General features: G+C 44.0%; 1 long non-coding RNA gene across 2 annotated transcripts; it reads left to right on the plus strand.

Annotated features, from left to right (window-relative positions):
• The first annotated feature begins 568 nt into the window (after window positions 1-568).
• Window positions 569-3,507, plus strand: LOC129467862 (uncharacterized). 2 transcript variants are annotated; one of them, XR_010116900.1, is made up of 3 exons: window positions 569-675; window positions 771-923; window positions 2,554-3,507. It is a non-coding gene; the product is annotated as an uncharacterized lncRNA (long non-coding RNA). The 2 variants fall into 2 exon arrangements; XR_010116901.1 differs by having other exon boundaries at window positions 774-923.
• The last annotated feature ends 6,112 nt before the right edge of the window (window positions 3,508-9,619 follow it).

Consider the following 9,619-nt stretch of genomic DNA (forward strand, 5'->3'; position numbering starts at 1 on the left):
AGGCAGGAGGAATTCCCGGGAGCTCACACCTGAAGTACACTGTGGCTAAAACAAGCACAGCTTAAAAGTTAAACAATCATTTGTTTCAGGTTTATTTTAATCATTAGCTTTGGGACTTCCAAGATGATTACTTTGTGGGTTAATTATTTTCTGTGCTGTGGCTTTCCAAACCTAATTGCTCAACTTCATTATTGTACATAGTGATCCATAGCCCATTCCTAAAATTACCTGTCCAAATATTTTCCCTTTTGAGTATCACTGAGAATTTGCTATTTTTCTCTCTGAGTTGGAACTTTGCATAAATAACTTGGTTGGAGATGCTTGTGTGATTTTGAAGATTAAACCAGGGTTATCACTGGGCAGGTGACAGAATTCAGTTGGTAATATTATTAGGATTTGAAGGAAGATTTTTTCAGGGCTTTGCCCACCTGAAGCCTAATTAACTTCAAGTCAGTGGTTCTCAAACTTTAATGTGCATAAAAATCACCTGGAATGTTGTTAAAACACAATTTCTCAAACACCATTCCCAGAGATTCTGATTCAGTAGGTCAGGCTCCGGAACTTGCTTTGCTCACAAACTCACCAGTGATGTCAATGTGGCCAGTCCAAGAATCACACTTGGAGAACTACTGCTTTTGGCCAATCTCCATGAGTGAAAGTTCTCAACCTCTGACTGCAAGTTTATTTTGACCGTTTACCATGACTTCAACTTCAATGCTCGTCTCGGAGGGCATGACTTGTCATCCTAATATAATTAACACCTCTTCCAGCAGATCAGACCCACAATATGCTCCAGCCTCTGGAGGACACAGAGAGAATGGAAGCCGTGGAGAAGAAAAGAGAAAAGTGTCAGAGAACCACGATATCCCCTCAGGACAAGCACTGTGCCTGCCATAGAACGGGGCCTGCTCAGTGTTTTCTGGGTGAGTAAATATGATAGAATTTCAAGACTTCCATACTTCAGAAAGGAGATCTTAAGTCTAGAAGAGAGATATGCCATGTTTTATTTATATTGAAATATAGTCAAATATCTTCTGTTTGACTTTATAAAATATAAAATGGCATCTGAATTTTTGTGGGGGCAGGGGAGTAAATAATACTTTAAATTCCTAGGAAGCTGGAGCCATAGGGTGAGTCACTGTAGAAAGCAAAATCCCTTTATAATTAAAAACATAACTCTCTAACTTATCTAATTTTGCAAGTTTGGGGTTTCTTCAAGTGGAAGACACTGCATTTTCATTCTAAGAATCACCAGCTTTGCTTTTTACTGAACAAAATGAAAGTATGGATTTGGGCCTGATGTTTAAAACCTGAAATCTTGAAATCAGAATCTGCTTCTTTTCGTTTCTTGCTCCTGAATATTTGACCCTCAAATATGGGTCATTTTAACAGGTAATCAGTCTCAACAACCACAAAACATTGAGCCGATATCACAGAACACTAACTTAGGATGGCTCTGCTGACTTTGACCAGAATGTGGTCACTGGTACTAAGTAAGCCAAACTCTAGAGAGTGACTACTGGGGGACCGTGGGAGGAGTGTAACACTGAAGCCCTGTGACCTGCTTAGTGAATTACCTCATCTAAGGTAAATTTGTAATCAGGTGACTAACTGGCAGTGTTTTTCACCACCCTTTACAGCCTGTCTTCACTTCTGAGGTTTTTCTTGCCAGAATAGGACAAAGGACACCAGGTGGGCAGCCTCCCAGGTGGGACCACACTGAGTCCTCTGCGACCTTCCAACTGGAAAGGCACAGGGGAGACAAGAGCAGAGCTGATTTATCTTCCCCTGTCTTGCTCCTTGCTCCAGCCCTCAGGTAGCAGCTGGTGAAAAAGAAAAGTCCTTTATAAATCTAAATACACAGTATTGTAGAATTTTTAAATAGACCTTTGAGAGGATGGTGCTTGATGCTTCCTTCTGCCAGAGAAGGGCTGAAGGCCCAGATAAGTGGATCCCAAGATCATGCAGCTAGTCTGTGGCGGAGATGAAAAGTGAGTGTGTACTTAGACTCAGACTCAGACGGAAGGGACCATGTGCTGCCCTAACCTGTTTTGCCTCCAGGAAGAACAGCCTGTCCTACTGCTAGGCTGTGAGATGTCCCCATCCCAGGCTCACCACCCTGCCACAGGCTACCTAAAGGGGAAAGTGAATGCAGAGCGCTATCAACAACTTTCAATTCAACAAGTATTTATTGAGCACCAGCTATGTGCCTGGCACTACACTGTGCTCTGACAGCCCTAGAGTGAGTCAGACATGGCATTTTATGACAAGGTAGTTACAACCAGGGAAGTCTACTTTTCATCACTTTACAATAGCTGTCTCCTTTGTAATGCTTTGCAAACTGGGGTTTGCCCCAGTTTGTCTGGAGCCACAGATGAAACTGGTTCTTTCTTCTGGAAGTTTCCATTTTCCCTGATTATAATTACTCTATTTTCTTGCTTTTATGACATAGATTTTTTTTTCATATTGTAAGTTTTGGATCTCTGAGATGGAGTCCTCCTAAACTCAAAATATGCATTAAATTGGTGATTGTTCTTTTTTTTTCTGATACAGGTTGAGCTGCATCTTAGAATGAAATCCTACAATTGAGGTGGCTAAAGGAATTAAAAATGGTATCTGTCATGTTAAATTTCAGACTGCTGCACAATATATCAGTTTTAGGTGCTTTTTAAAAGATGAACAAGTACAAGACTTCAAAGAAGTCTCTCCCTTGTGAAGGGTCCCTTCCGGCTTCACTTTAGAGTCTCTGCACTTTTAGTTCATCTCATTCGGGTGTTTCAAGGGAACAGAGAAGCCCTGGTTTAGATCATGCAGGGTTTTCTGATGCCAAAGTGAGAATGATAAAATGTCTCAAGGAAGACACGATGCTATGCATTCCAGGCAGAATCTGGACTTGAAAACAATGAAACACAAATGCTTTTAAATGAACTGATTCACTTTTATTTTGTAAACATCCTAGAAGAATTCCATTTGACTGAACTGTTTGAACCACTGCAGAGCTCTGGATCCTTCTAATCCCCAAGGAAAGTCGATCTATCGCGTCCTGCTACACTGTATTTCTCCACTTTGCCCCTTTTCTCAATTCTTTGTGATCAGCATAAAGTTTGAACCGTGCCTCTTCTCGCCGTCCTGCCTGGCCACCTGTCCAGCCCTGCGGTCAGCTGTACTGACCAGCAGACGGTGCCTCTCTTGCCAGTGGAGCCGATGCTCTGCGACCATTGTTCCTGGGGCCACACTGCCATCCCCATCGTTGCCCCTTCAGAAGACTCGTCAACAGCTGTGAGAGGCTTCCCATCCTCGCCCATATAAAAGGAAGGCCTGAAAACACTTCTCGGAGCATCAGTTCATAGGTCACCGCAACCGGCCGAACAATATGCGATTATTCAACGGGCTCCAATTCATTTTCCTCTGCTCCTCCCCCACCGTTACCCTTGAGAGAAAACTAATTTGCAGAAAAATAGCCCCTGCCAGCCAACTTCTTCTCCTAAATGTATGCTGACCCCGAACTCTTGTCTCAGTGGGTCCTTATTCTCATAGTCAATGCACAAGAGTTCTGAAAAGCAGTCTTCTCCTTTAAAAACCTGCCCCACCCCCCAGCATCTCAGTCTGGGAGATGCTTTCTTTTTCTGCTATTCTTTGCTTCTCTTTTTAACATGTGTGCTGAAATTGCCACTTTCTCTGTTCAGTTCACTCCTTTTCTAGTGTTAATGCAGCAATGGAGAAATGTGCGCAATTTCTCCAGTCTCTGCGCTCGGCGAGCCCATGGGTGATGGATGAAATGTAACATGCTCTACCTTACATATTACTATTTAAGGGAAGCGCCCGGGCCGGCTGGTGATGCATGGTGCTCTCCACAGCGCCCCGCGCAAGCAGGGAGCCCAGGCTGCCTGCACAGTTGTCTGAGTAAATAATGGGGCTAATAGCATTTGGTGCAAATGAGACTCTTATAGAAGGCATCGGGCTTGTTCATCTCGTTGTGATTTTTCTTTGTCGAGAAGCCTTCTCTCTCTGTCCTCACCAGAGCTTCCCCAGTGTGGCCTGCCTTGGTTATCTGGGGAGGAGGGAAGGTCTCAGGGAGTTCAAGATTTTGTAACTAATATTGAACGCCAGGGAGAATGGATGCCAAGGTCAGGTTAAGAATAAAGAAAATTGATTTGGAGGTCAGGGTCACAATGTGAAAGGCCTTCAATGCTGCCAAAATATTTTCATTATCGCTGTTTTTGTTATGGAAAAGATGAGGCCCAGTGTAAGAAGGCTAAGAGGTGGAGGGAGGAAGCCTCAGAATGAACCAGGGGAATCAGAATCCTAGCTGTGATTTATTGGGCTTGTGTTTCCCTAGTTTCTTTGCCTGGCGTTTGCCTCCCCCTGTAAAAGTATGCGGATGTCTGGATGGGCTAACATTGATAATGAAACCCTTTCCCACAGAACCTGGTGGGTCTGGGCTTGGACTGAGCTGAACTAACTCTCCCTGCCTCTCTTCTCTCTCTCTTTCTCTCTCTCCCTCTGTCTCTCTTTCCTCTCTCTTCTCCCTGTCTCCCTCTCTCTCTCCTAGCCTCTCTTTCTTCTCTCTCTTTCTCTCTGTCTACTTCTCTCCCCCCCACCTCTCTCCTCTCTCTCTTTCTCTCTACCTCTCTCTCCTCTCTCTCTTTTTATCTCTCTCCCTCTTCTTTCTCCCTCTCTATCATCTTCTCTCTCTATCCCTCCTCTTCTGTCTCCCTCCTTCTCTCTCCCTGTCTCTTGCTTCTCTCTCTCCTCGCTGCCTCTCTGTCCTATCCCTCTCTTCTCTCTCCCTATCTTTCTCCTACCTTCTGTCTCTCTCCTCTCTCTCTTTCTCTCTCTATTCTCTCTCCTTTCTCCCTCTCTTCTTGTCTTCCTCTCTCTCCTCTTTCCCTTTCTCCCATCCTCTCTCTCTCCTTTTCTCTACCCGTCTCCCTCTCTCTCAGTCTCTCTTCCTCTCTCTCTCTCTCTCTCTACCTCTCTCCCCCAATCTCTCTCCACCCTCTCTCTCCTCTCTCCCCCTCTCTCTCTCTGCAAAGAAGCTGGAGACAAGTTCTTCCACTTCTATTTGCAGTAGTGAGCTATTTCATGCATCACTGTGAGTCTCCTTTTCACCCATTCCTACAACGTATCTACAACACAGGGCTGTATATTTTAACAAAATCCTGTTATTATTGGAGCTCTGACCTGATTTTGTTTCTATATTCTGAAGCAGAAAAGACTCCAGTGGCATGAAATTAGCAACACATTCTGCTAGTGTGTTAATTGTGTGAGAGTTTTTGGCAGGAGAGACTCCTAACACAACACAGAATTTATTTTTTATTTAAATTTGGTAGCAATTTCATATTGTGTTTAAGGAGAGGCACCATGGCTTAAACCACTAGGGATTTACTGTACATTCAGGAAAAGGAAAAAAAAATCAGCCTAATGCAGTGGTGCAGAAGGAATTATGTAATTTTTTTACTTAGCAGGGAGACTGCTAGCGTTGATTTCTAATTCATGATGAGAAATTGGCATTCCCAGGCAGTGATCTGGGACGTCCTTGGGCCCCAGTTCAGTAACCAAATGCAGTTTCATCAGGCAAGTAGCAGATTCCCTCTTTGATAAAAGCAAACAAACATGAAAAGCAGAAAGTCAAAATCTCCCAGGCCAGAGGAGTTGTTTTTCTCTAGTGTATCGTCCTTCTGAATCTCCCAAAGACCAAAGGTGATGATCTAGTTTGGATGTGTAGATAGACAAACATTGACAATGAAGGTCTCATGTTAAAATTTGACCCCCAGTCTTGGAGGTGGGGCTTGGTGGGGGGTGTTTGGGTCAGGGGGCAGATCTTTCAGGAATGGCTGGGGCCATGCCCTTGGTGATGAGTGAGTCCTTGCTCATTAGTTCACATGAGAGCTGGTTGCCTGACACCTTCTGCTCTCTCTCTTGCTCTCGCTCTTGCCATATAACACGCCTGCTCCTCCTTCACCTTCCACCCTGAGTGAAAGCTTCCTGCGGCCTCACCAGAAGCAGATGCTGGTGCCATGCTTCTTGTACAGCCTGCAGAACTATGGGCCAAATTAGCCTCTTTAAAAATTGCCAGCCTCAGGTATTTATTTATAGCAACACAAAATAGATTAATACAGGTCACATTGTATGGAAATGGCTGTCCCCATAAACATGTTGATGGAAAACAATTCCCAGAAAGGTGAAGGATGGACAAACAAGCCAACAGGTGTATCTTATAGAAGAGGATGGACTCCTCCCCTCAGGGGCAGGAGGCAGCTCTGAAAGAAGAAAAAGGTAAAATAATGTTTGCTGAACACTTACTGTCTACCAGTCATTGTACTGGCAGGCATATACCATTGCATTTCTTAATCTGACCATACACGAAATACGTGATTCTCTGCTCTCCCCAAAATCAGCAGCTCTCTGATCCTTTTCCCCCTCTCGTCCCCACACTTCCCTCCGTGCCCAGCCCTCACCACTGAGCTCTTGTCTGAGTGGCTCTGGGCTGTCCTGGCCAGCTGCTAGCTGTTCCCCTGCCCTTCACTGTGTGGCTCAGCCCAGCAGTTCAAAGCAGAACAGACAAGGGCTCTTCTCCCCGGTAGCATCACTTCTGTAACAAGTCTTTCTCTAGAATAGTTAGCTATGGCCTGAATTTGATTCCTGGTGTATGGCAGAAGGACACAGACTAGGATTCAAATTCCAGCTCTCTCACTTTGTGTCCTTGGGGAGATTATTTACTCCCTGACTGGACCTGGGTTTCCACATCTGTGAAAGAAACAAGCACATTTTGGGCCAGGATTATAAACCAGGTGACAGGTGTGGTGTTCTCACCCCTGGGGCCGGCCCTCACTAAGTTACTTTGCTTCTCGACCCCACAGTCATGGCAGTCACATCTATTGAACCCACATTAGGGGCCAGACACCACACCAAGCTAGGTATAAAAAGAGATGTCCCGGAGGTCCTATGGAGTGCACATGACACCTCAGTTAATCCTCCCACAACCTGGAGTGGGGGGAATTTTGATCCTCCTTCTTCAAATAGGAAATCTGAGGCTTAGACAAGGGAAACCACGGTGAAGGGCAGGGCTGGGATGTCACCCTGATTTGTCTGATTCCAAAGACTTCTTTTAACTTCAGTGCTTCTCAACACTGGCTATCTGGGGAGCTTTTAAAACACTGATACCAAGACCCCTATCTTGGACTAACTGAATGGAGGTGGGGTTGAATATCTGTAGCTTTGAAAAGTTACAGGAGGAATCTAACCTGATGCTCAGAAGGTGACGGAGCCTCTGTCTTGATTATGTTCCACTGCCGACAACATCCACCCATGTCCACAAACTAGGGCTTCTTAACTAACACAGGAGTTTCAAAGGCCAGTTTTTACCAATGATGAAGGATCTGCTGTGGGCTGGGCACTTTATGTGATCTCTGATCCTTACAGCAACTATGCAGGAATGAGATGTAGTCAATTTTTTTTTTTTTGGTTCAAATAACTTATATAAATAACTGGTACACACAAACCCTCAGTCAATAGTATTGTTAGTATCAGCACTGTCATCATTATCATCTCTTGGATCCTCACAGCAGCCTCAGACATGTCAACCCTGTCTCCTTAACATCCCTGGAATGTATTCATTTCTCACCGTCCCTGCTGCCACCCATTTCACCTGAATGCCCATCATTTCCCACCCGGACAGCTGCCATAGGCTTTTAACAACTTGCTAAAACCAGCCTCATCCTCTCCCAATCTATTTTGTGCAAAATAGCCAGGATGATCTATTTGAAACACAAATATTTAACCTTCCCTGGTTAGGAAATGGTGATGACTGTCAGGGTCACTGCATAGGGTTGGTAGGTGGAGCCCTTCATAAAAGCACCAAGTACAGAGCAGATGGTGCTGAATCCTCTCCCCGCTCTGCTTGAGGGGGCATCAGCCCTGAGGACAGGGTGTCTATTTGTACTGCATGGGTACAGAGTGTGTGTGTATGCTTTGGTTTGGGGAAGAAGCTGTGTGTTTTCTAATTCACACAAAATTTGGAAAAGAGCAGCAACTGCCCTGAAATTGAACCAACCTCACTCAGTCATTGTGCTAGATAAATGTGAAAATTTAAATAAAATGGAGGCTCCCTCTAGGAGCTGAAATTTGAACCCAGGCTGTCAGTCTCACCAGCTCCTCTCCTAACCCCTGTTGTTTTCCCTGGAAGGCACGGAAATTATGCTGTCAGGGAGATTCCACAGATAGACAATTCTTTGGGCAGGTCAACTAGGAGGAGCTCCACAGAGGAGAGAGGGGCAGTCCCTCCCTTCAAGACCAAAGGTGGGCCGACAAAAGCCAACCAGGTTCTTCCCCTTGCCCATCTTATCTAGTTAAGGCCTCAATTCCTTTGACCTTCAAAAAAAAAGTGTAGTAAAACTTTTGATGAAAAAAATCTTTCTCAGGAGAGAAGAATTTAGATGACAAGGGAAATGGTTATGCTTGGCATCTGAACCCTGTTTCAAGTAAATTCATTCCCAGCTACCTACTTGATAGGTAAGGTAGAGATAAGGAAAATTAGATTTTAATACATTATCTATCATTATTCTTCCCTTATCACATCGTTGCTTTTGCTGGCACCAGACTGAATATTTGGCACAGCATTGTAGAACTGGAAGGTCTCATAGAAATAATCTAGTCCAAATGTTGGCATCTCAAAGCCCCTGTAGGATGGGGGTCTTCACACCTTTCAATATTTGTGAGCTTATATGTGTATTAAGTTGGCACAGACTCACTGAAACATCATTTCCTTGCCTTTGACTAGAACTTTAGTAACTTAATATGTTCAAACTTTGGCCGTCTCATGCTAAGTTCTGGCTAGCAGCTGTATGTCTTTCATTAATAAAAGTGAAAATGAAATCACTATGACCAAAAATCACACTCACAGCTCATGGAAGATCCTTGATTCCCAGACTAAGGTTTATTTCCACCATATCATCCTGTCATTTTCTTGACATTTAGGTCAATGAAGAATTTTAGTTTGATAATTAGTTTCAAATCACTCAGCTTAAATTCCAATGTAATAAATTCTTTTTTCAAATTTTATTTTAAAGAAGACTATAGCTACTATACATTTCAGACCAGATTACTCACCATCAATAGAAATAAATACGAAACAAAGCATTATAATTGAATTCCAGCTAACCACAATTTTGCCCACCAGGGTTCTTAAATTGAGGTCTGTTCCCTCTTTGTTAAGGAAAGAGAGTGGAGGAGATGAGGAAATGTTGAGAGATGTTAAAGGAAAATTGGCACCAAACTGAGGCTCTCTCTAGACTTATTCAGAATATGGAAAGGCAATAAAAAAGGGAATACTTTTCTCATAAAAATTATCTCATAGTTCCTGCTGCCTTCAACCCATGGGAGAAATAACCATATTACAGAAATCAGAAATAGAGCCTCTGCCCAACCACTACCTTCCCCTTTCTGGTTTGGCTGAAAACTCACCCCTTTCTCTTCTTGGATGGACCACCTCTACTTCTCCTTCTTCTCCATGGCTTTTGGATCCTTTTATCCCCCTTGCTCCCCACTTCCAGAGCCCTGTCTCTATTCTACTGGGTCTCAAGCCCTGGGGTTCACGGCTTGTTGGTGAGAAGGCTTA

This window comes from Symphalangus syndactylus, chromosome 18 (genome assembly GCF_028878055.3).
Source record: "Symphalangus syndactylus isolate Jambi chromosome 18, NHGRI_mSymSyn1-v2.1_pri, whole genome shotgun sequence".
NCBI classification, from domain to species: Eukaryota; Metazoa; Chordata; class Mammalia; order Primates; family Hylobatidae; genus Symphalangus; species Symphalangus syndactylus.